At 36.0% G+C, this 25697-nt stretch overlaps 1 protein-coding gene across 7 annotated transcripts in view; it reads left to right on the top strand.

Moving 5' to 3' along the window:
- The window catches only part of LOC113042381 (disco-interacting protein 2 homolog C-like), a 106657-nt gene that overhangs the window by 751 nt on the left and 80209 nt on the right, over positions 1 to 25697 (top strand). The window lies entirely within an intron of this gene.

Raw genomic sequence — 25697 nt, 5'->3', positions numbered from 1 at the left:
CATCCTGTACCCGGTGATATTTTTGCATTTCTGTGGCTGTGTTGTTATTTATGCCAGTGTAATGTCTTCAGTACACCAGCAGTTAGGTAAATAAGCAGTTCCCCACAATTGCATCGCCAAATATGCCATCTTTACACTGCAAAAGCTGCATCTGAAGCTGCATTTATACCACAAAAAGATGCTGCTTAGATGCTGCTTAAATTAATTTCACACAGGATATCATACATATAATAATTAGATATTAATAGAGTTTTGGCTTTAAATTTGGAATTATGAATGTAGAAAAAGCAAAATAATGGATGTCTGAAAATATGTAATATGACAGCATGTCATGAGAGCAACAAAGTTTCATTATGTCTGATGCCACGTTCATATAATTTTTCTTATGACTCATACTGTAGCCTATATTTTTGTTTAGATGCCGAATAACCCCAAACTTTTCTCATTATAGTTTTCTGTTTCCATTTCTATTTCCTAACCAGATTTATCATTGCATTTGAAACATAAAAGACACATAATGCAAATATACAGGAATTTCCCCCAAATGTTCATTTATTAGACTACAACATTAAAAACAATTTATAACACACACACACACACACACACACACACACACACACACACACACACACACATATATATATATATATATATATATATATATATATATAATGTGTGTAATAATGCATATAATAACTATGCATATTTAGTCAACAAATAATTGTACAAATATAGATATACACACACACACACACGTACACGTATATACTAGTTTGAGATGGGCTGTTAATTGTTTATTTACCAATACTTGGATCGTCATTGGTTATTGGATGTTTAACATTGGGTCTACCAATAAATTGTTAGTTAGGGGAAAATAAATGAATGGTATCAGTATTGGCCAAACCAGTAATTAGTGGCTCAAAGCTGGTAATTTTATTATGGCTTTTAATGCAGCACTATGTGATTTGGTGTCATCCAGAAACACAGGCATGTAATATTTGTATCGTGTATCATGATGAGAATCTTGGAATCTGACATAAGCAAACAGAATTGAGTTGAACTGTTTGCTAATGTTCCTTTTCCCCGTTTAATTCTAGCGCCTGGTGGTCCTTTGTAATATGTGTTTGTGTGTGGCATGTGCGATTGTCTGCTGTGTGTAGATCTGAACCATTTAAGGCAATAAGTGCTCGTGCATTTGTTAACCCTGCCTCAAAGTTCTAGCAGACAGCAGGCCTGCACCAACCAGTGTAGTGAAAAACAGCATCATTTTGTATAAAAAAATGACAGTCAGTGGGATTATTGGGCAGATAAATCACATCTAATCTTTGTTTAGTGTGAAATCTGTCTTACAGAAAGCATTTTGGGTTCTAAACTGTCTTTTACATGTCAACAGTTGGTGTATCAGTAACTAAAAAAGTTAGATTACAAACCTGCTTAAAACATCTTAAACCAGCTTAATTAAATTGGCTGGTTTTAGAGGGATTTGAAAGCTGTCCAGCTGAGAGACCAACTGAAAACCAGCTTTAAACTATCTTAGAATAGCAGTTTTAAGCTGTTTTAAATGAACATTTTCAGCTGCTAAATTAACAGACATTTGTGAAAATTAGTCGTGTTTGCCTGAAGGGGTAGCCAAAGCAACAGCTGCTTGAGTGTTTATTATGGGATGGTAATTCGATAAAACAAAAGTCATGTCACTATTTGTCACTTTAGTCTAAATTTACATAACAGGTATGTCAAAAACGCAAAACGTTTAGTTCATGGTTTGCGCAAAAGTCTTACTCTAAACTAGTCCTTCATTTCTGAAAGCCATTTTTAATTCGATATTTCTGGTTTTGTAGTTGTAAACAGCTCTAGAATGGCAGTGTGTGTTATTTTGAATGCTCAAATGGCAAACACCTCCTTTGCGTTCTATTCAGAGCCAAACGTAATTTCAGCCATACTTCACTTAAAGATGATCACAGGCTGCTCAGTCTGCAAGTGGACACGAGTATTTTTAGCCGCCCTTCAAGCTTCGTTAGCCTTAATCAGCTCGTTTTGCATTTAAACGTTTTGCCTCACTTTATGATTGTGGTGGAGGGGAATATTCTGGCTCGGTTCCTTCTTTCTGCAGCACTGTATGATTCCTCTGAACCTCTGCTTGTGTTGGTGTTTGTCTTTGTAGAAATAAGATGCTCCCTTGCCATTCCAGCTTAGCTTGTGATGCTGTTTAGCACTGCGCTCATGGAGAGGTGATTATCTCAGTGTGTTGGCACTGGATGAAAGGCCTGGAAATTGCCGAACGTCTGTTTGCTGACCTATAATGCCCTTAAGGACAATATTGTGTTTGTAGCATTGGTTTACAATGTAACAAATGTATTGTGTGTTTCGCTGCCTCCATTGGTAACTCCATCCTCGTTTTATTAATGCTATGCATGTTTTACGTTAGGTTTGTTCACGTCGATTTTGAGTGACATGGTTTGGAAATCATCCCCAGATTGTCGAGAGTTTCCCTCAGTGGTCTTCTGTCTATGTTGGCAGACTCTTAATGGATACTGATTCTTCAAACTCAGTATTAGTCTGGTTCATGCCAAATAAAGGATTGAATGGATCTCATTTCACCCTCAGGATAAAACTGTTAGTAAGTGAAAAGGTTAAGTTGTTAAACAGGGGTCATGCTGGCTGTGGAAGAAAAGAACCCCTATCTGACCCTGATTTGAGGACTTGCCTGTTGAGAATGTCAGCACAAATGACTGTATCTGTATGTGAAGATGTTTTATTATGTTTTGTTTGTTGATCTCATTTTGCACCCTTGACTTTAATATTCATAGATTTATGTAACTTAGGAATGTTTCATCACAAAAGTCAAGATCTTTCTCCAAAGAACCAAGTTTTCTTTAGAAGAACAAGTAGAAATAGTTTATTAGTATCAGGTAGTATAAGTACAAGTAATATAAGTATGTGTGTGTGTGTGTATACAGAAGTTCAGAAGTTAGGGGTCGTAATGTAATGCTTTTATTCACCAAGGACGAATTGATCAAAAGTAAACAACGGCTTTTAATGTCACAACAGGTTTCTATTTCAAATAAATGCTGTTCTTTTGAAGGAATTCATCAAAGAATCCTGGAAACAGTGTGTTAGGAATTTCACAAAAATATTAAGCAGCAACATTGATAATAATAATGTTTCTTAAGCACCTAATCAGCAAATTAGAAGGATCATGTGACCTGCTAAATGGCTGCTAAATTCAGTTTTGCCATTAGTGGAATTAATTACATTTTAATATATGTTAAAATAGGGGGGGGGGGGGGGGTATATTGAAATATTTTATTCCGAAGTCTAAAGAAGCTGGATTTTTTGAGTATTTAGTCAGTGTTCCTGTATGGCAAATGCAGAAGAGAGAGGAAGTGATGGAATGTTGTGAGGTATGTGAGGGGCTCTGATGAGAGCTGACAGGGGCTGTGCTGTGGGGTCGAGGCGCCGCGTGCGGTGCAAGATAGCGGTGCTGAGGTTGTGTCACTGCCAGTCACCTGTGCTTGGACACGGGGAGATCATGACATTTGCCAAATGCCATAAATTATTGGGAAGCTGCGCCAGACAGATGGCATCTCACTGCTTTACCTACAGTTTTAATCCTGTATTTGTCTTTGCTAGCTTTTGGTTAATTTTGTGAAGGTTTAGTAGGGAATGTATGGTTTGTTTACCTATAGAAGCTATTAACAGATGCTGTAGCTGACATCATTTCCTCTCTCCATCTCTTTAGTCTCTGTGGGAGCAAATGCCACGAGTCCCGGTTTTCCCCCACTCCCAGTATTCCATTGAAAAATGAATATTAAACAGCACTTCCCTGTTTACGGCATCACATCCTTGTATATCTCACTTTCTCATGATCCAATGTAAGTTAATGAACTAAAACATGCCTTATACAACATCCTGATACATTAAAATATTGATTTGTTTTAGAGCTTTGAAAATGTGCTTAGGTCACAATGCAGACTTCGTTTTGTTCATGACTTCAAGACTCTTTCTTGACAGGTTTCATGAGATAAGACACCATTTAAGAAAGCGAACCTGCACTTGCATCTTCATGAAGCATGATAAAGGAGATCTATTACCGCAAATCTCCTTTGACTGCTGTTAGACTTGTGGGATTATGTCATCCGACTGACCTCCAAACTGCTTATCCGCCACTTTCATCCAATCACTGTTGTCCGTTGACTCTGTGACCCCGCTCCACACTCAAAGCAGATGTTAAGATCTAATTGAGAGGACTAGTCAAACAAAGTTGTTTTGCTTTGTCTAAACAAACATATAGTATTTCACAAGCTTGTACAAATTGCAGTCGCACAAGAGACTTGGAAATCTTGTTAGCATATGTTTCATATGCTCTACCTTCTAATAACCTTAATAATATGATACCGAGACTAGAGTTACACAAGTTCTGTACATGCCTATACACTTCAAGTTTCCCACATGTTATGCATGTCATTTTTCTCGTTGTAGTAGTTGTTGTTGTTGTCTCTGTTGGAAGAGTGTCATCATCGGATGCATACGAGATAATCTTGCAACATCAGTCCGATGTGGCATAACTGGAGCCATCGATGTTGAGGGAGACGTATGGACAAGCTCAAACTGTTCCATTTCATTCTAGTCCAAGCTTAAACTGCTTGATTTTATTCATAGACTGAGACCCACAGACACTTAATAAACGTTCAAATTTGAACCATTTATTATCGTGGAAGCCACTTATTGCCTTATGAAAGGTAGTAAACAATTTCACACCTTGTCGACTTGCTCCACAGCTTCAGTGAAGCTAAATCTGTTCCTGCTCTTGGAGGACATTTCTTATACAGGGAATTGAGTGCATATTTTTAACTGTATGACTGTGTTACTTGTAAATGCTGCATTTGTAACCAAGCCCTCATTCATCATGAACACAGCTGCTTCAAAGAGCGCCTGTTTGGCCTGCTGACCGCTTTGCAACCACATCCGGCTCACGCTGACCTTTAACCCCACCATTAAGCGAAAGGTGTAAGCTCATTTCCTCCAAACCTGCCGCCTGTCCCGATTAGAGAAAAAGTAAAGTAAATAGGAAGGGAGATACCTGGTGTTTCGTTTGTTCCCGAAATAACATTATTTGCTTCTTTGTAGCAGCTGAAAGTGTGTAACTAGGGCATTTTCCAAACACCCCTTTTTATTTTTACCCAAACTTCTTCCAAATTCCGCAAAAAAATTTCTGCGTTCTGTTTTTTTTTCCCATTTTAATTGTTCTAGACTCTGTTTTAAAGGGGTCCTATTATGCTTTTTCACTTTTTGAATTTTAGTGAGTGTGTACTAGTGACTAATTTTAAGTTATGTTTGGGCAAAAAAAGATCTACAAAGTTACAAATCCCAAAGTCCACTCCAAAGGGAGATTAAAAAAAAAATCCCTTTTCTGGAACTACAACGAACAGCTCGTTTGGACTACAATGTTGTTTTCTGGGTTTGTGATGTCACAAAGTGGCCCATTAGAATATAATTAAAATTATTCCAGTTTATGGTAATTTAAATGGTTGGAGGGTGGGGAATACATTTTTAAAAACCTGAAATACATTTTTATAAAATCAATTAAATAGAGATTATTACAATATTATGAAACAATTCAAATGGAATCCAGAAAAATAATGAAAATCAAAAAAAAAAAAAAAAAATGAAACAAAACTATTAACTATTATTTTGCGCATATTTTACATTATTACACTTCCTTTCTCCCCAGTCTGGCACAAATGGCTCAGTTAGTTCCGGGTTTGTGATTGGTTAGCTGTCCCAGTACGTTGTGAATGGCGAACAGCTTAGACAGTGTTTCAGTACTGCCACGCCCCTTTCCAAAGCAGCAAGTTCTGTCTGCTCCGGTATAGTCAAGGATGACGTCAATATGACATCAATTAGAGCAGATTCAGACCCCAAGAATAATGAACAAGAGGATCGATCAGAATCTTTACATGCACGAATATTGCAAGAAATATAGGTAACGTTATTGTCGGTGTTGTTGTTTTTTTGGCTAAATCACGTTTTCGAGACGATGTCAACAACCACTTAAAATAACTGCATGCACCATGTACAGATAAGTGCAACGGTAATATATATTATGTTTATTGTTCTTTAATTCTAACATTATAACGTGAATTGCAGTGTAACTGTTATACAGTTGAATTTATTTATACCACAGTCTCATAATTGAAGTGTAAATTCTGCAGATTACATCATTGTCCAGTACTAATGGACACAACCAAGCATTCTAACCATGACCTCACCCCCCCCAGTTTTAAGGTAACTACTCTGACGAAGGGCTGTAATTCAGTCGTTAAGCCTTGATACACTCGTAATTGGAGGTGAAAGTGGCATTGAATGGGTTTAATAAGTGAAATATTTTACCACGTTAGATTGCACATGTGTTGGGTTTGGTGTTAAAACGTACCAGATGTCTGCATTGCCCTTCGTGAACCTTGATGACTACATGTAGAGTGAAGGCTCGATTTGTTTCAGATGGAAATCTTCAACCCTTCTGAAAAAATCTGCAACATTTAGGTCTTAAAATCGGAGTGTGTAATTGTTTCGATATGTGTACTTGCTCTATCCAAGCCTTAAATGCAGAGAAAAACTATAAGAACTCTTGAAAGGTGTAAACATGAATGGTGCTATCAAAATATTGCTCTGTACTACAGCAACACTGACTCAAGTGATGGTGTGAGTTTGGGGCCGGACTATCTGTTTATTTGACCAATGAGTGTTCAGGAAAAAGTTTTACTTGCAAAACTAGAATTGGCACAGTTCTATGGCTTTCTTTTCAGAAAACAAAAGAAGATATTTCGATGGAGGTTTCAGCTGTCCATCTAATGAAAATATTGGTTTGTATAGACAAAAAATAAAGTTGCATTTTTTTAATTAGGCTAGTAAAAACCGTAACAATTTATAATAGCTGTTTTCTGTATATTTAAAAATGTATTTAATTAATCAAAGCTGATATTTTAGCATATTTTATGAATATTAAAATCATTTCAAGAAATGCTTATTATTATTATTGCAAGTTTTGAAAATGATTAATATTTATTTTTTTCAGGATTTTGTTTTGATGAATAGAAAGTTCAAAAGATTTTGAAATTTTCTGGCACTTTTGATCAATGTAATACATTTTTATTATTATTCTCATACTTTCTTTAAAAAAAAAAGTTGTTTTAACACATAATTAATGTCTTTCATTAGCAAGCGCAAGCATCATTTTTACTATTTCTCATGCTCATATTGGTTGTTATGGTTGTTATGATAAGTGTGCTATTGTTTTTGAAGACAATGCATTTGCGTGGTTTGAAGGAGGATCCCAATACATAACTATGACCTCTTTTGTCAGTAAGCAACCACCTAAAGTAATACCCTAACATTTTGCTTTGGCCAAGCACCACTCACAATTTCTGTCCTGGATGTTAAATTGCTGACATGCGTTAAGAGTGGCGTAGTCACATGATCCTGCAGCCGACAGACAACGGTTGCACAGCTGGACGGAAGCAGTTTTACTGTCCGTCTCCTGTATGCGTCTCTGAAGCTGCTATAGGAATGCAGTCATGTGGTCTCAATCAAGTCCTCTGTTTACATCACACTACCGCTCGGGAACAATGTGCTTGTGTTTCCAAGCCTTTGGAGACCCCTTCCCTTTCTCTTATCTGTCCGCCGTGCTTTGATCGGTATCATTCTCTGTTTAAACATTTCGCTCATAGTGAATACTTCATAGAGCTATAATAATAAGGAAATGGGTGAGAGACAGTGAGGAACAATCTGATGACGGACATATGGAATTTACAACAGGATTGTTTTTTAATAATAGTGCCCTTTTATAATAGTTGCATCTTTAGATAAAGCATTGGATAAATATTTTGGTGATTACGTCACTTGTTTTTAAGATGCTGTGCCAAGCAGTATTATTTGAGATAAAATTGCTGTTTATATACAGGTGCATCTCCAAAAATGTGAATATCATGAAAAGGTAATTTTTTTTGTAACTTATTTAAAAAAGTGAAACTTATATATATTCTAGATTCATTACATGTAAAGTAAAACATTTAAAAGTTTCTTGTTTTAATTTTGACCCTCTGTGACTTACCCTCTTTGCGGAGCAAAGTAAAAGCCCTATAAAAGTGCATCCAGAATCAATATTCTTTTTTTATACCCTTCTCAGCTCTTTCTTATAATGACTGTAATGTTCACTAATTACATTGATGAATAAATATCAATTGCAGCAACAAACCTGGGATTTCACTTCCAAATCACTTTAGTAATGATATAATCAGGGACATTGTAGTGTAGAATAGGGGACCTTTAGGTAATGTATTAGTATTATGTTAAAAGCAAATATGATTTCTGAATGATTAAAGCCATTTGTTTAAACACAGGACAAGTGGGGCGCATGTTTGACCCCTGTGGAATGGAGAATGTGAATGGATATTATGCCAGCTGTAATTACAAATGCCTGTCCGACCAATGAGAATAAAAAGCATTTCTGTTATTTATACCATTTAGAACGGCACTGTTCAGTGTATTCGGGATTTGCGTGTTTGTAACGGGCCCTTCCCAACCGTGAATTTAGCCAAGGGCAAGCTGCCAAATATGTGACTTTGTACAAGTTTATATATCAATGACAAATTCTGGAATATCAGCAGGGGGATGCTTGAAGGCCATATTTAAAAGAGACTCTGCTTAGGATCTCTCCACACGGACTGAAATAAAAAAAAATAAAAAAGCGAGTAGTTGGCTAATGCTCACTGTTTTCAATTTCACATTCCCTGCTTGGGAAAGAATGTTCTTTTGTGTTTTTGGACACTGCAGCAGGGGTTGTTAAAGTTTTAGCGGCCACAGATTTTTACATTTTGTTCTTAGGCACTTTCTAGAAGTTGGACAATTGAAAAAAATGTTGTATTGAGATTTAAACGGAATTGAATCGCATAGAGACAACATGAAGTTAATGGAGAGTAAAAAACTGGAAATAGTGAGGGTTGTTATCTACAACCTACACGGACAGCTCTCTTTCGGAGGAGAAATAGTTTGTGTAATAATCAGTCTTCTCAGTGATCAGTGACTAAATACGTTTAGTCATTTACTTGACTCCGCCCACTGGGAAATCCAATTGGTCCGCTTACTTTTGACCCACTTTTGAGTTTCTGTAATTTGACATTTTGCATTTTGCTAAGGTAATGACAGAATATTTTAATAAACCATTAAAAAACTATTATTTGTATTAGTTATTATTTTGTTTATTTAATGTTTTAGCTGATGTGTTTATTGATGTTTTACAGTACTAAAACAAATATTAAACATATAAAATAATACTATAATAATAATAAAATAATACAAATATATATATTTTTGATTATTTCGCTTACAGAAGTTTTTCGGTATTTAATGAAATATAAATATTTATAGTCAACTGAATTTAATACACTATACTCTCGTAAGCAATAATAATAACTATGTTTATTAATTCAATTATTTATCTTATATGCTTTTCAGTAGTTTATGAAATATAAGTACATTCATAGTTGATTTAATTTAATTAACAGTACTCACGTTAACATTGAATTATTTTATTTCATATTATTACATATTTTATATTTATCATTTTATATTATTAAGTTATTATACTTTTATTTTCATTAAATTATTTTGCCTATCAGTGCTTTTTGGTATTTAATGAAATATAGGTAAATGTAGAGTGAGCTATTTTCTGCTGAGCTTGTTGAAATTCTCGAACATTCTTGAGATTCTAGGATTGCTGTATCCATTAACTATATTTACATAAATTCTTTGGAATTTGGTTCAGGCGATGTAGTGCGGTTTTTGAAACGGGCATCGCAAATGCTTTCTACGTAGGCGGCCTTCTAGATTTTAGAACAGGGTTACTGTGATAGGATAGATATTTTGTATCCTCTCCAATATTTTCCAACAGATGCTGACAGATCATTTGGCTCGTTATCTAAACCATCAACTCGACGAGCCCCTTGCCAAAGGAATTGGGAACAATCTCATTTTACCAAGGCAAACACAATATCATGGGCGGTTAGTGCTTCGGGAACCGCGAACGAATGAAAGCAAGAAAGATTGAGGATTATTGAGCCATAGCAGATCCAGACTCTTTCAATGCAGAACTCTTCTTTAATTATTCAGCTATGGCAGCCCAGAGGCCCTGCCTCTATGAGACTGTGGACACATTAAGGCCTGTGGATGACAATGCACTCTATTCATAGGCCGTCTCTGAGCAGGCCATTTTTAGAGCTCAGGAGCATGTGAAGGCTGTGGTATGAAAATGCGCTGTGCTTTGTCTCACAGGAGTGTGGAGATGTGTGGAGCTGCTCTCTTTCGCCATCAGCCAGGCTTGCTACGAGTCATGAGTCTTTTATTTATTTATTTTTTTGCTTATTTGAGCCACATCTGTGACTCACACCGTGACCTAAATTCACGTTTAAAAGCACCTCTGAGCTTGTACGTATCTACAGTGTGTTTTTGGATGCAACGGGTTGAAACCTCTTTCCGTCACTGCCGATACATCATGTGGTTGAGGCAGATTTTGTGAGCAGATTTTGATGTGTGGTTCTCCTCCTCTGAGGTCTGCTGTGTGATGAATATTGCATGAATTTGTGTGGCTGTTTTTTTTTTTTTAGAAATGCTACCTGGACGAATCTTTCTAGACCATCTTACGGTCTTCTCATAAGTTCATCGCGGCCATCATTGCAGTTTTAACCTTGCTGGCGTCATCCTGAGCACATGTCTTCTGTAGGCAATTAAGGTGTTCATTTCAATGTGGCGGAAAAAGCTGGTTCTTTCATCTGTGTCTTAATGCACTCCAGGCACTTTGAGAGAGAAACATGTGCCCAGAGATAAGACTTCAATGTTGATACCAGTCTCACCGGTATAATGGGCCCCCTTACTGATGGATCTGATCTTTACCTTATCGAATGGAAAAAAATTCTGAAGGAATCACATACATATACTTTTTTTTCCTGCTGTGTCAGAGGTGCTCTTAAAGGGGAAGTTTATCCAAAATGAATATTCTGTCATTATTTTCTTTCTTTTAATTAACAAACCTGGAAAAAAAGTTTCTGTTGAGAAACACAATTAAGTTTTTTACAATAAAAGCATATAGTCTTCAGGCACAGTTACATTCCAAAATGCACCTTTGTAGTTTGTATGAATTGAATTCCAAGTCTCCTGAAGCCATATGTTTGTTTTTTTGTGAACGGACCAAAAAATAAATAAATTTATGAATTGCCTGTCTTTCATTTCATGAGGGGAATTTGATATTATTGACTATGCAATTTGAATCTGAAAGACAATAAATGGATAAGGAGATCAGAAGAGGAGATCAGAATTGACTGAATTGCAATTGGAAGAAATTCAACACAGGTAAAGCAATCTGGGAACTGAAGTGTTCTTTCCTCCTTTGTTTTCTGTCTATCTATCTATCTATCTATCTATTAGGGGTGTAACGATACAAGTATTCGTTAGGGCTGGGTATCGTTTCAGATGTCCTGGTTCGATTCGATTTCGATTCTAAGACACTAGATTTGATTTGATTCTCGATTTTTTTTATTACATTCAGTGAATATATTTTTAATACAAATGCTATTGATATTTTTTTTAAATAACTGTAAACATCAGTTTACAAATGGTGAATTAATAAAAAAGCTAATTAAGAACCATAGGCCTGTATTTTAAACCTATAATTTTTTTGTATAAGGTCCTTTTTTGAACAATAATAGGCCCCTATAAAATGTTCGTCTTATTTTTTTCTGGTAATCAGATGAAGGTAAAAAATCAATAAAGGGATAGTTCACCCAAAAATGAAAATGACATGCTTATCTGCTTACCTCCAGGGAATCCAAGATATAGGTGACTTTGTTTCTTCAACAGAACACAAATTATGATTTTTACTTCAGCCGGTGATTAAACCCTGCGGCATGTGACGATACACTGATGTGTAAAGACACAAACGATGCAAGAATCTGAACAGTATTTATATAGTTTCTTTTTTATTTTTTTTACCTTTGATTCACCCAATGTCCGAACTGTTTGAACTCTTGTGAACGCGCTTCACAGCAGCAAGCGCATGAGGCATTCTTCTTCTTCATTCATTATGGCGGATCACAGACTTATAAGTGCATTACTGCCACCTATCTCTCAAGTGGACCATTGACACTCCTAATTGAGATTGTAGATAACATGTCAATGGTCCATTTGAGAGATAGGTGGCAGTTATGCACTTATAAGTTTGTGATCTGCCATAAAGCAGAAGAAGAATGCTTCATGCTTTTTGTGCAGCCCTAGTGTTCGTATTGAACCATTCGGTACAAGGCTTTCGGTTCAGTATGCAGAGCCGTAGTCTCTCTTCCATGTACCTGACTGCCTGTGATTCATTACAATCCTCCGACAAGAAAGTTATCCATATTATTCCTCTCGTTATTCCAAGTCCAAGCTTAATCCACTCATTATTTCAGCTTCAAAGTCCACTTGATGTCATGGTGACAGATGACAAATGCAACTGTGCATTCTGACTTGAGTTAACTCGCATAATAACTTCGACTGTTTGCCCTTTTGAACTATAATATAGATCGCTCGTGCAATGCCATGGCCGCTGACGTTATTTATTTGCTAACATCTCTGTGCTCTCTGCTCTGCGTCGAGTCTGAATCTGACCACTTAAACTTTAAGATTAAACGGTTCATTTATATTATTATAAAAATGGGAGAAAATGTAAAGCGTGGTTTGGCGGTCGAAGTGTCGAAGCTAGCTGTATCAAACTAAAATATGCTTTAACGCAATTTGAGCGTCATAGAAAACATTCATGTGACAGTTCAACTCAGATTGTGTTGCTGATTTGAAATATATTAAATATTAGTGTGTCAAGTATGCAAGCATTATCACCATGCGTGCACTTGCATTAACTGTCTGTGCGTTCTGCTTCTAAAGGCAGAGAGAGAGAGAGAGAGAGAGAGAGAGAGAGATAATTTTTTTGGCTCACTCTTTCCTTTTCCTAATTTTACAAGTTGCAAGTTACAAAAAACACAATCAGTGTTTGACCCGTACGGGTCCCGGGTCGAGGGGCCTCGGGTGCACTTTGAAGACCTCTATTTCCAATTCATGTAGGCCTGTTACATTCTTATTTGTATTAGGCCTATTATTAACAGGTCTATTATACAATGAACTATAGGCCTATAATTAAAATATTAACACTGCAGTCATCAATAAAAATAAATAAAATAAGTTTTGTGACATTTTATTTTCATTATGTATTGGCCAAAAGAGAAATTTAAGGGAATAAATTAAAACAGTTAGCTATATACCGTTTTTAACATATGTTGACGTATGAGAAGTCTCTCGTCACGCCGTCTTTGAGAGAATTTGCTATCGTTAATGATGAAGAAGTAGTGTTGATAAATATCAATAATGTTTTATCGCCCAGGCCTACAATGATGTACAATTTTATGCAAAAGACCACAGAATTAAAGGATTGGATTGATGGGATGATTGCTTCAGTGATATATTAAGTTCAAAAAATATATTAAGTTAAAAAATGACAAGGATGTTAATTTCTTTGAATGCAATTTAATTCTACTTCCTTGCATTCAAATTCTAACTGCAGTTGTGCATCCTTTTTGCTACTTCAATTCAGGGAAAAAATTGGAATTTAAAAGCTATCATCAGTTCACTTCTGGATGGCACACAACCCGACACATATTTAAAAATGGCCTGCCAATCAGTCATATCATTGGCGTCAAGTCTGGTGGAACGTCTTCATGAACAAAGATTGGAAAACTGCAGTGGTATTTCCCTTTAAAATGCTGAATTGCTTCTACTTCACCTAAAACCACCTTTAAAAGGTCATCTTTGATGTTATTTCTTCTGTAATATGCTTTGCTCAGTTCTTAACCTATTCGTGATTCATGCACACTTTAATGGAAGCTCAATGTCATGGAACACAAATGAAGTGTTGAAGAATCTCATTCAATCTGCTTTTTTTCGGGGGTCTCAAAAGCTGTGCATTTGAATATCAATGATGGATTGAGTTTTGGCAAGGTATGGTCGACAGACGCTGGCATTTTATACCTGGCACCGTGACGCATTAGCATCCTGTTTTCTAAGGGGAGAGTCCATGAATCCCAACACCTCCATCAGTGCCTTAAACACTCCAGACCACTCTCTCCAGTTACCTTGATTTCCAGGAATCCAGCTGCTCACCTCTCACTCCACAACTGCGCTGCTGGCCACGTCCGTATTACAGGAAGCATACCAGAACCGATCTCAGTCTGAGAGACTCTCTAAAACAAGAGTCATTTCCACATGGGCCTCTCGAAATAAATCAATACCAGGCTTTAAACAAAAAGTTGAGTTTCTTTCCTGAAAAAAACTGGGGGGATACAAGTGTGGTCTTTTTTTGTTGGAAGTAATCCCCTTTTTCAAACCAACAGAGAATCCGGAATCTCAAAAGAGAGACTAAGCTTCTTTAATCCTTTGTCGTGGCCAGTATAAAAGTCGTATAAAAAGCTGCGGAAATATGAATGTAATGGAGAGAAACTGTTAGGAATTGTGGGAGGTGGGTGGGGGTGAAGGCATGCAGGCTTCTGTGAAGTTCTGTCAAATGCATCCCCACACAGTAAGTCTGTTGTGTGAAATAAGGAACGCTTTGCCATGATAATGTGATGGCTTGAACTTGGGTTGGGTTGACATTTTATTCTGCAGTTAGTTGGTCAACCCCCCCCACTGGACTTTGTGACATTGCTACCTCTGTTTCTTCGTTCTGAATATATCATGACTCCTACATCTACTTGACTTGAAGCATTAATTTAGTCCCTTACAAAGAAATACAATGACATTGCTGTGGTTCTGTTGTATGGAAATATCATAATTACCATTTAATTTTATGGTCTCTTTGGTACTTTGAAGTACATAGGAATGACGTCTAAATGCTATTGTATATAAATATGGTCACAATCACCAGCTATCACAATCACCACCAGCTTAAATTTGATATAATTCATATAAAATAAAATGTTATTATTATTATTCATAATAATGTAATTAATATTTAGAAAAATAAGTTTCTAGTTAAACAGTAATATTATGAAATATTAAAATTTAAAAGATGGCTTATTCCTTTTATTGTATTATTTTATTCAAATTTTTTTTTTTTTGGTGTAGTTTTTGTTGTGGCTTGTTTAGATTTTTTGCTTTGGTTTGATTTTAGCTTGTTTTTGTCGAGTTTTTGTTTGTTTTGTTATTGTAGTAAAAAAAACACTTTTGTGTTTTTGTTAATAGCTTTTATAATGACTGTAGTAATTACACGTATATACAACACAAACAGACACAGACAAAGCTTGTCTCATGAACACAAGCCTATTGCTCTTGTGTAATGTGTGTTAAAAGCCCCTTTTTTCTGGTGCAAACAAAGCAGGAAGGTGGGATAATGTTTCTACCCTCCTCTGCTCCCCGCTTTCTCTTTCGTTGTACCTCTCTCTTACTCTTTCTCCCTCTCAGTCTGTTTTTCTCCCTCGACTCGGCGCGGTCAGGCGTGGCACCTCGTTCCCTGGGTGTTATATTACTTCTCTGCAGGCCCACTCTGTATGTATGTATGAGTGTGCTTGTGTGATTGTATGTCCACTGTGAAGAACGCGTCTTGAATTCAGCTCACACGCCAGCCTCTCCCAGCAGCCCAAATGCTCAGGGATTAAACCGTCCTCTTGAGGGACATTTTGCAGATTTTATTCTGTGTGTCATTCATTCCCTGTAGCAGTGATATCGCCAGAGCTTTTGAAGTGAGGAGTATTTTGTCCTGTGTGAGTTAATGGTTTGACTTAAAGTTGCTCTGCTTTCTGCATTGGATTGTGTGTTTACAAATCCAGACAGTGCATTCTTTTAGTTTTGCTCAGTTCCTTAGCCAGAGAATGAGCTATGATGACCAGCCAAACAGAGATGAGATGAATTGTTTTGTGCAAAAGACTGCTTAAACCTTTTTTTATATTTTAGTATTTTACGTTATTTTGTTTTGACTCCTGCATTTTACATCCATAACAACAAAATTATATATATATATTTTTTGTGCACAACATTTCTGTTTTATGTTTTTTCATGTTTTCATTTTTTGTTTGTGTCTTTTTATTTGGTTTTGTTTGCTTTGGTTTGGTTTTATGTTTGTTTTTGTTGTGTTTGTTTAGTATTTGGTTTTGTTTGCTTTGTTTTTTGTTTTTTGTTTCGTTTTAGTTTTATTTTTTATTTAATTTTGTTTTGGTTCTGATTGTTTTATGACTCCCTACAAACATATTTACTAATATTGAGTAAGAAAAAAGGCTGAACTTTATTATTTTTTTTTCTACACTTAAGGGCATAAGGGAACCATAATGACATCCAAGGCTTTGCCCACTAGTGATATACCATCATAATACAAGCTACAGTACAAGCAAGTAAATGTTTATTTTATTTTTATGTCATGTCCAAATAGCTATTTGTTTATTGTTTAGTTATATTTTTTATATTTTCCCACCCACGTGGCCTTGTTATATGTTGATACATTTTATTTGGAATAACTTGCACAATAATTATGTAAAAATCAGGAACATGCATTAAAAAAGTATATTGGGCCTAATTTGATTTCATGTTTACTTGAACAGTGTTTGTGATCATCAGCTGATCACAAGACAGTAGAAGACTCAAGATTCCCCAAGCCCTGCTCAGAATGCCCCGAGGAGCCATCTTCTCCCACTGTATCTGACGTAGTTGATTACAATGGATGTCTCTGTGACTAGGTTTATGTGCTCCATGGGGGAACATTCCTGCCCTTATTGGCTATGTTTGCCCTGCTCTCAGTGGGGCTTTCATCTACAATATGTCTTCAGAATTGACTCGTATTAGAAAGAAGACACGTACTTCCCCGCAGAAACACTCTGGGTGTTCATCATTACCCATGTGCAGTGTCTTGTCCTGCCCTGTTCAAACAATATTTGGAAACTTTGAATACTAATTGAGTCTCCTGGTGGTGTTTTCCCATTTGCACATGAAATACATTAGCCTTGACATCAATACTTGCCTTGTGCCTTGCTTTAGTTTGTGAGGCTCTAAACTGGAATTCAGAGCCCTCTGGTCATTTAGCATCCTGTGTTCATTCTGCCAGTGTTTTGTGTTTTACTTACGTAAACATTGGTGTTACTTGTTTCTAGGTATGGGCAAAATTAAATACTTTTAAAATTGTCTAGCCTGTGGGTTGCCTGAACAAAGCTTCACTAATCAACCATGTGGTTGGTGGTTGACTAGTTAGTTGCCCATTGCCATCAGTCATGCACAGTCATGCATTTCTTAACTATTCGATTTGATGACCTAACTGACTATTTATTGACCTCTTCACTAGGCTATAAGGGTGCTTACTAATTACCCCTCTTACTAGCTTCACTGGCATTGTTTTATGGATTTAGACGTCAGCACAGGTAAAGTTACAAAACAAAAACAAACAGCTATTTTAATATATTAAAAAAAGGCAACTAATATAGATTTTAAAATATATGTACAATGCATATATATATATATATTACCCTAGTTGTACTGGACATTTATTGTACATGAAGCACATTTGGTAACATAATTTGTCATTTCTAAGTATTAAAAGAAGATGTCTTGCTTTTGAAAAAGATATTTTCTTTAAGATGTTCTGTTTATATCATATATTTAGTATGTTTGTGTATATTTTGGCTAGGAAAAAAATAAATTTTCACTGTGTTGGAACTAAGACAAAATCCTCAATATGGCAGATGAATGAATGAATAAATGTTTTTTTTATTAATTCAGCCCCCCCCCCCCCAACCGTCTCCAGCATGTATCCAGACCCTCAAATCCTCAATTCATTAGCACATGGATGCAATGTTTATGAATGTAATTTGGAGGTAAGAGCGTGATTAATCAAATTAATTTTGGTTAATCGTATTTATATGTGTGCATGCACTGCATACGCGCATCCATCACTCTTGTTTCCCTCCTCTCTCTCTCTCTCTCTCTCTCTCTCTCTCTCTCTCTCTCTCTCTCTCAATTATTACTATTAGATTTCAAATCTCAAACTAAAAATGAAAAATGGCTGCTGCTGCCTTTATCCAAGAGCCTGGTTGCTAGGCAACTCTCTCTCTTTCTCTCCCCGTGAGTTGGACTTTCTGGAGGGTGGAGGATGGTTTCTCCCTGCGGAGCATGTTAGAGTGAATTCAGATGGGGATGCTGCTTGTGTGCCGTCAGCTTGGCCCAGTTTATCTCCTCAGAGAGATGTGTAAAGCAAGCTGCCAGCTTTACGTCAGCTTGTGAAGTTATGTCTGAATGACAAAGTCAATTTTGGAGGCCCGAGATTGGTTAGGAAGTCAGTGAATGTGTATTTTTAATTCCGCCTGCAGTTTAATAAATATTTGATGTCTAAGAGAGGTTTATTATCATTTTTACTGACTCGTTCAACTATGGGACAGACGTGAACTATGTGTTTCAGAACCCAGTGAGCTGCCTATTTAGACAGCATAGTGAACTCTTGTTGTCTAGGTTTGCAGCTCATATTGAGACACAGCCTGTGTATGTTGTGGACCTAAAAACAGATGTTCTCTGTATTATGCAATACACTAGTGGTGCAATTTCAGCTGTGATAATAGTTTTCCCTATTAGATTGTTGTTTACTTAAAGGGCGGAATCCTTTTCAGTGAATCTGCTTTGGTTAGTTCGTACTGTCGTTGAATTGTGCGGAGATGAACAATCCGGAGATATATATCTAGCAGCCGTGAGAAAATAACAAGCTTTTGTGTTGCATGAATGAATGCAATATAGACCAACGGCAAGGCAAACAAAGGTTTGTCTCCCTCCCCACCCGCTTTGACCTGAATACAGTCGCATAATTCATACAAACAGATGTTAAAAGGAGGCAAATGAAATAAATGTGTTTCTAATCATCTCCTCATGGTGTTGTTGTTATTGACATTTATAATAGGCAATTGCCATTTAAAAAGGGGATCATAATTTCACGAAAAATGGCGTGTTCCGGTGCCACAAAACATGAGGCACAGCTAATGCTAATAGGTTGATATTAGAGTGTAATGCAAATGGCAAGCTAGTGCAAAGTTACGCACAGTTTCCCCTAATGACGTAAAGCAGGTCTTTGTTGTTCTTATTATTCAGACGGGTCTTGTGTTAATCTTTTTGAAGATCATGATTAGTAAAAGGTATTTGTTTGCCTTGTTGTTTTAGGCTGAACAGCAATGACGGTTTGGTCGTTTAGTCTGCTAATTATCTGAGTTCAACTGTCATTTAAAAAATACAGCCTAATTAATTGGTGAGAATTATTAGTCCCTATTTACTTAATAATATTATGAAGCGTTGTTGTTGTTAACTCAAACTAAAACTAGGTGGTTAAATGACTAATACAGCTAAAATGAAATATAAATACATATATATATATATATATATATATATATATATATATATATATATATATATATATATATATATATATATATATATATAAAAAACCTTGCCTTGGCAGTAATAAAACAAGTAATAACATTTCTAAAAGTAAAACCGAAATAAAGATCATTTATAACTAAATGGAAATGTTAAAAAAATAAATAAAAACTGAAAATAAAAATATTTTTTATGGAAATTTATAGAAGATTTATATATTAATAATTACTGTAGAATATTAGATAGATATTATTGAAATGCTGAGGTAAATAAAATAAATGTATACGGTTTTAGCAGTTAAAGATGTGGTAGCAGAATCGATTTAGTTTAGTTGTTTTTGACAATTTGACAAAATATTGACAGTTTGATTCAATAATTAGTACGTAGGTGCACCAGACATACATTTTTTTTTCTAATACATATTTTCATCAGTTAAACCGCTGCCACAAAAGTGTAAAAAAAAAAACTTGTTTTACCTCTATCCCTCACAGCTTTGTTTTCATGTCCAATTAAAAAATTTTTTTGCAGCTAATGCTAATAGCTTCACATTAGAATAAAAGGCTGAGTTAATTTAAATGGTAAGTAATGTACATTTTCACCTCATGGGGATTGTGTTTAATTATGTTGCTTAGTCTTTCTTATTAGTTAATCAGGCCTTGTGTGGCTTATTTTTTTTAATTAGTATAAAACATTTTTGCTTTCTAGTTTATTGTTAATATGTTGTTTAATCAGTTAGGCTTAAAAGCACAAAAATGTAAAGTAACAAGCTAGCTCATGTTCGTAACTTCATAGAAGTGAAATTCTGAGGTAAATAATAATCCTGCACTAGTTCTGTACACATTTATCTAATAGATGTTGTGTATAATTGTGTGATAAGTGTGTCTTAGTCATTCTTTTGACAGCTCTTGCGCTTATGTTTCTTTCAGTCAAAGAAATGAAGCCTGTCATGAAAGCTAAAGAGTTTACTTACTGTTAAATACAAGGATCTGAGTGTTTAGTCAGTCTTTAAAACCTTTTCAACCAACAATTACAACAAGGCAAAGAAAAAGGGGTGTGTGTTAACACTATTTGAGTTTTTTAACAACAACCCGCAGCTCTGCCTGCAGAGAGTGTTTATAGAGATGTTTGGTTCTCCTGGGACCGCTGGCCATTTTCAGTAATGTACACTCATCTCACCCTAAAAGTCTCATTTCATCCAGTGCTAAAAATATCTACGTGTGAGGAAATACCTAATTATGCTACGTACCGATCACCAAACACAGCGGGAATGTATTGTGAGCTAATTTTACCCCTAAAATAGGATCTCATGAATGATGAGGCGGTTCACAGGATATACAGTTACCCGTTTTAGAATCTATGTTTCTATTTACATAGTAACGGTTTTGTTTAGAGTTCTTGGTTGCTATGAATATTGACCTGTGGCAAGAACACTGGCATGACACTCTTCCACACCCAAATCTTTTCTTCTCCTCGTCTTCTTTGTCCAGTCATTAAAAATGCATCAGGCTGTCCTGTTTGGATGTGAGTACTGTAGTTGATTGCTTAGTCACAGACGATGGCTGACCGCTTCGAATCATAACTGATTGTATCATTAAAATCACTCTTTTTTTTAAAATGACATTTTACTATCGTATTTCACGTTAAAAATAAAAATGTATTTTGTGTTTGTGTGTATGGCATTTGTATGAAACTAGGCTGAGCAATGTATTCAATATTGTGCAACGTCATGAATTAAGTGTCATTAAATTAGTTTGGCATCCAGTGTTTGTATCGCAACCTGGTGAGTTCAGTTCATTTCACTCTACATTTCAGGGAAACTATGCATCGGCATAATTGATGTCGATTATGTAAATATGTCGATTTATGTGAAATGTATTGATTTGAGTTGCACTGGTATACCAGTCTCAATGTATATTTTGTAGGGGTGTAACGGTACGCAAAAATCACGGTTCGGTACGTACCTCGGTTTTAAAGTCACGGTTCGGTTAATTGTCGGTACAGTAAGGGAAAGAAAGAAATGCAAACATTAAACTGCAGGTTGTTTATTACTATAACTACACTTTTTTTAAAAATAGGTACTTTTTAATAAAATATATATAAAATAAAAAAAGAATAAGAAATAAAATACTGCTGCAAAGTTCTCCACTAAATAAAATACTCTCAGTCTCAAACCAATATCATATAATAAAATATAATGAAAAATATAAATAACTATGATTACAGTGCAGCATTACAAATCCCAGCTTGTAGGCCTGCTTCACCAGAACCGTGCCGTGCCTGCTGCTGTAGGTGACAGGGAGACCACCGACAGACCTCTTGTCTCCATGACAACAATATCTATACTTCATGTTGAGTGTTGTCAACAGTGACGGCAAAATAGACTATGTTTGACAGGTGCAATATTTGAAAATCGATAATCATTCATTTTTTAAATTACATTTATATCTGAATTTATGTCAACCTATAGACTTTCAAACATCAAAGTGTCATGAATTAATATGTGTCTGTGTACAAAATGACATATAAACATATTTTTCAGTTATATTTTGCCTGGAAACGCTTCCAACACGCTTATGAGTCGCGTGAAAAATAGGCGTCGGTTCTATTTCTAGCATGCATGCGTTTTCCGTGCGGCTCGAGCTGCGCCTGAGATGTGCGTCTCACGCAGGAAGTCTGCAAGCTCTAACCTGTTAACATGGGAGCCGAATTAAAAACAGACACGCCATGCGGCTGAGACGCTTGCGCCATGCATCCAGTGTGTCGCCGGCCTTAGAATCAGCTGCAGGGCGGGATTTGTGCTGAACGCGGAGACTTCTGCCACTTAATATGTTCATTGGAAACACAAAAATTTACTTATTTTCCGCGCACAAAATATTGCATTCCATCATTCGGTACACACGTGCACTGTACCGAAAGCCCTGTACTGAAACGGTCCGGTACGAATACACGTACCGTTACACCCCTAATATTTTGGTATAAAATTTGCTTATCTACAGTATTGTAAAAAATTGGATTGTTGAAAATAATTGTTACATTAATCAACTAATCGAAACAATGAATCGATAGAAAAAATTATTGTTAGTAGCACCTCTATGTCAGTTATTTTTAAATTCAGATTATTCGGTTTCAAAAGATTCAGATTAATGTGATTCATAGATGATTTAGATTTATTCAGAATCAGACTAAAGCAGTTCTGATTATTAGGGCTAGTCCAAGTCACAATATTATCTGTCTATCTACATGATCAAAAGGTTGAAAAGTATTTGGGTGCTATAGTTTTAGCTGTATTTTTTTGTTGAAGGTGAGTAGTGCATGTCTGTCTTTGTGTTTTCTAGCCTGTCTGTCTGTTTCTAGATTTGGCCATGCAGTTCTGACACGCTAGAGCAGGCATGAGGGTGCGTTTGAAGCCTGTGCACAAGGCGTTTTGTCTGAGCGGCCCTCCTGTGCTCGTTTAGAGCAGTCTGGCCTCTGTTGTTTCCGGCTCTGCCTTGTACGATACAGGGCGACAGGGATGACTGCTGTACCAAAGCCATCCTCTCACAGATCGCTCTGCGTGTGTTTATCTCTCTCCTCAGCGTTTGGCGGAAAATAAACAGTGCGGTCTTGCTTGATTTCCTCCATTCCCTCTGTCTACCTCTGATCCTCAGGCGAACCTGGACGCGGCTCGCTCTTCATGAGGGTGTCGGGGAGGAGAGGAAAAAGATTTGTCTAAGACGCTTAGAGCTGTTTCCAGCAAGATGAGGGCAGCGGTGCATTGGCTCCTTACCAGATTGGTGATTTCAACTCTCTGCAGAACTAAAACAACTTTGGGGGAAAATCCAGCATGGGATATACGTGCATAGATGAAAATATTTCCAACAGCTGGTCGGGTCACTGCACTCGACCACTCAAGATGAGTTTGTTGATATGCAAAGAAAACAAAATGGCCAAATAAAGGTGAATCTTATGGAGAATAAAAAGTGTGTATGTGAAAACAGGAAAATGTGCAGCACTTTAAAGTCAACATGAAGCAGAATAGACCCTATTGCTTTCTTAATGCACATTCCTACTCTTACTGTGCACTGTAATTCATTGGTCCATATTGAGGGTAAGAGTGGGAATTTTTTGACACCACAAAGTCTGATTCTGGGAATCACAATCTGATACCAAATGTATTATTGATAAAAAAAAATATATCATTAAATAATGAGTTTACTAACTTTGGGTCTCATTCATGAAACATTCGTAAATATATGAGTAAATATGGGAGTGATTTGCGCGTAAAGAGACCTTCCCGAAAACCCTTCTCCTGATTCACAAATACTTCGTAAACGTCAGATGTGATAGTGAAATGTGTGTGTGTGTTAATGAATTCCAATCAGTCGTAAATGGGACGCGCGTGCACGCTCATTCTCAATTACCATAAATCCCGCCCATTAAATCCGACAGACAACTATATATGAGCATCATATTATGACACCAAATGAAGGATTTCAACGTCTCTTCTCAAAAGCGAATGAAAAATAACAATTTCTCAGCTGCAGAAATTGAAGTTTTATTATCAGAAGTTCATTCAAAACGCCACATTTTATTTTCAAGCGTACATAGTGGCGTACTATCAGGTCCTAAAAAAAGGAAGCTAGGCAGCATATTACAGATGCTGTTAATGGAGTTTCTTCTGTTAATCGAACAGTCCCAGAAGTGAAAAGAAAATGGTTCGACATGAAGCTTGACAGCAAAAAAACAAATTAGTTCACTTCGAAAAAATCGTATTCAAACTGGAGGAGGACCACCATCATCATCGAGCATATCTACATACTACTAGGCTACTCTCATAATAAAAGTAAAAAGAAAAACCGTATGTAATTACTTTATATAATATTTTTTTTTCAAAATGCTGTGTAAATATGTACCCGATTAAGGTGAATTAAAATGCAGCCGTATTAATGAGCAAAATGTTCAGATGTTAAACGCACTATTTACGCGTAGCTGGGAGCAGGTGTAGATTTCTTTCGTACCAACTAACATTTGGAAAATACGAACATTTTAATGAATCCGAAATTTTACGACAGAACCACTTTACACACGATTTACACAAAAATTAGTTCTGCTCGTGTTTCATGAATGAGACCCATTGTGTGTAATTTATTTGTGTATTCAATTACTAATAAAATAATTATTAATTATTAATCTTTTCTAGTAAAAAATCAAGCCCATTGTATGTTAAGAATTATAAGCCAACTAAATATGAGATTTTGACATCTGATGATGTTTTCTGTTCCAGGTATAAAATTTTCAAAACAATGTATTATTTTTAAATGTAACATTAACATGATCATTTTTGAATGTATGTTTGGAAAAAAATAAATAAAGCAAAACATAAATGTGAAAAAAAAAGTAAATGAAAGTATGTCCAGTGTAGATTAGGAGCAGCGGTTATTCAATGATTAATAAAATTATTATACATTATAAATAATGTATTATTTTTTTAAATGTAGAATTAACAGATTTTCTTTACGTAGCCTTTGTAAAAATAGAATAATTTAAACTACTATTGTTTTTATTGTCGATTTGCAACAGCAGTATCGTTCAGTTGACTAATCTTGTACATGCCTAAAAGTATCTTTTTTGATGACTTCATTAAAAATAATTATTAATATAAAATAATTAATTGTATTATTTTTGTACATGAAGCAAGTCCCAGGCTTTATTTGCTTTAAAGGTGCTGTAGGGAACTTTTGTAAAAAAATATTTTTTTACATATTTATTAAACCTGTCATTATGTCCTGACAGTAGTATATGAGACAGATAATCTGTGAAAAAAATCAAGCTCCTCTGGCTCCTCCCAGTGGTCCTATTGCCATTTGCAGAAACTTCATCGCTCCCGGTAAAAAATAACCAATCAGAGCTGCGGTCCGTAACTTTGTTTGTGTTCAAAATGTAGAAAAATTTATATAATAAGCGAGTACACCATGAATCCATTTTCCAAACCGTGTTTTTGGCTTGTCCTGAATCACTAGGGTGCACCTATAATAAGTGTTTATATTCGGACTATTTTAGATTGCTGCGGCAGAGTAACCCAGTACCTTTGTGATTCTTCATAGACATAAACAGAGAGAAGTAGTTCCGGCTACGATGTTCTTCCGCAAGACACAAGCAGTTCTGTTTATTAACCGCTAGAGCGTCAAAAGTTACCTACCGCAGCTTTAAGCAGTACTACACTGTTCAACTGTATTTACACACCATAATGTACA

Source organism: Carassius auratus, chromosome 24, assembly GCF_003368295.1.
Source record: "Carassius auratus strain Wakin chromosome 24, ASM336829v1, whole genome shotgun sequence".
NCBI classification, from domain to species: domain Eukaryota; kingdom Metazoa; phylum Chordata; class Actinopteri; order Cypriniformes; family Cyprinidae; genus Carassius; species Carassius auratus.
This window is presented reverse-complemented; position numbering and strand designations above follow the sequence as displayed.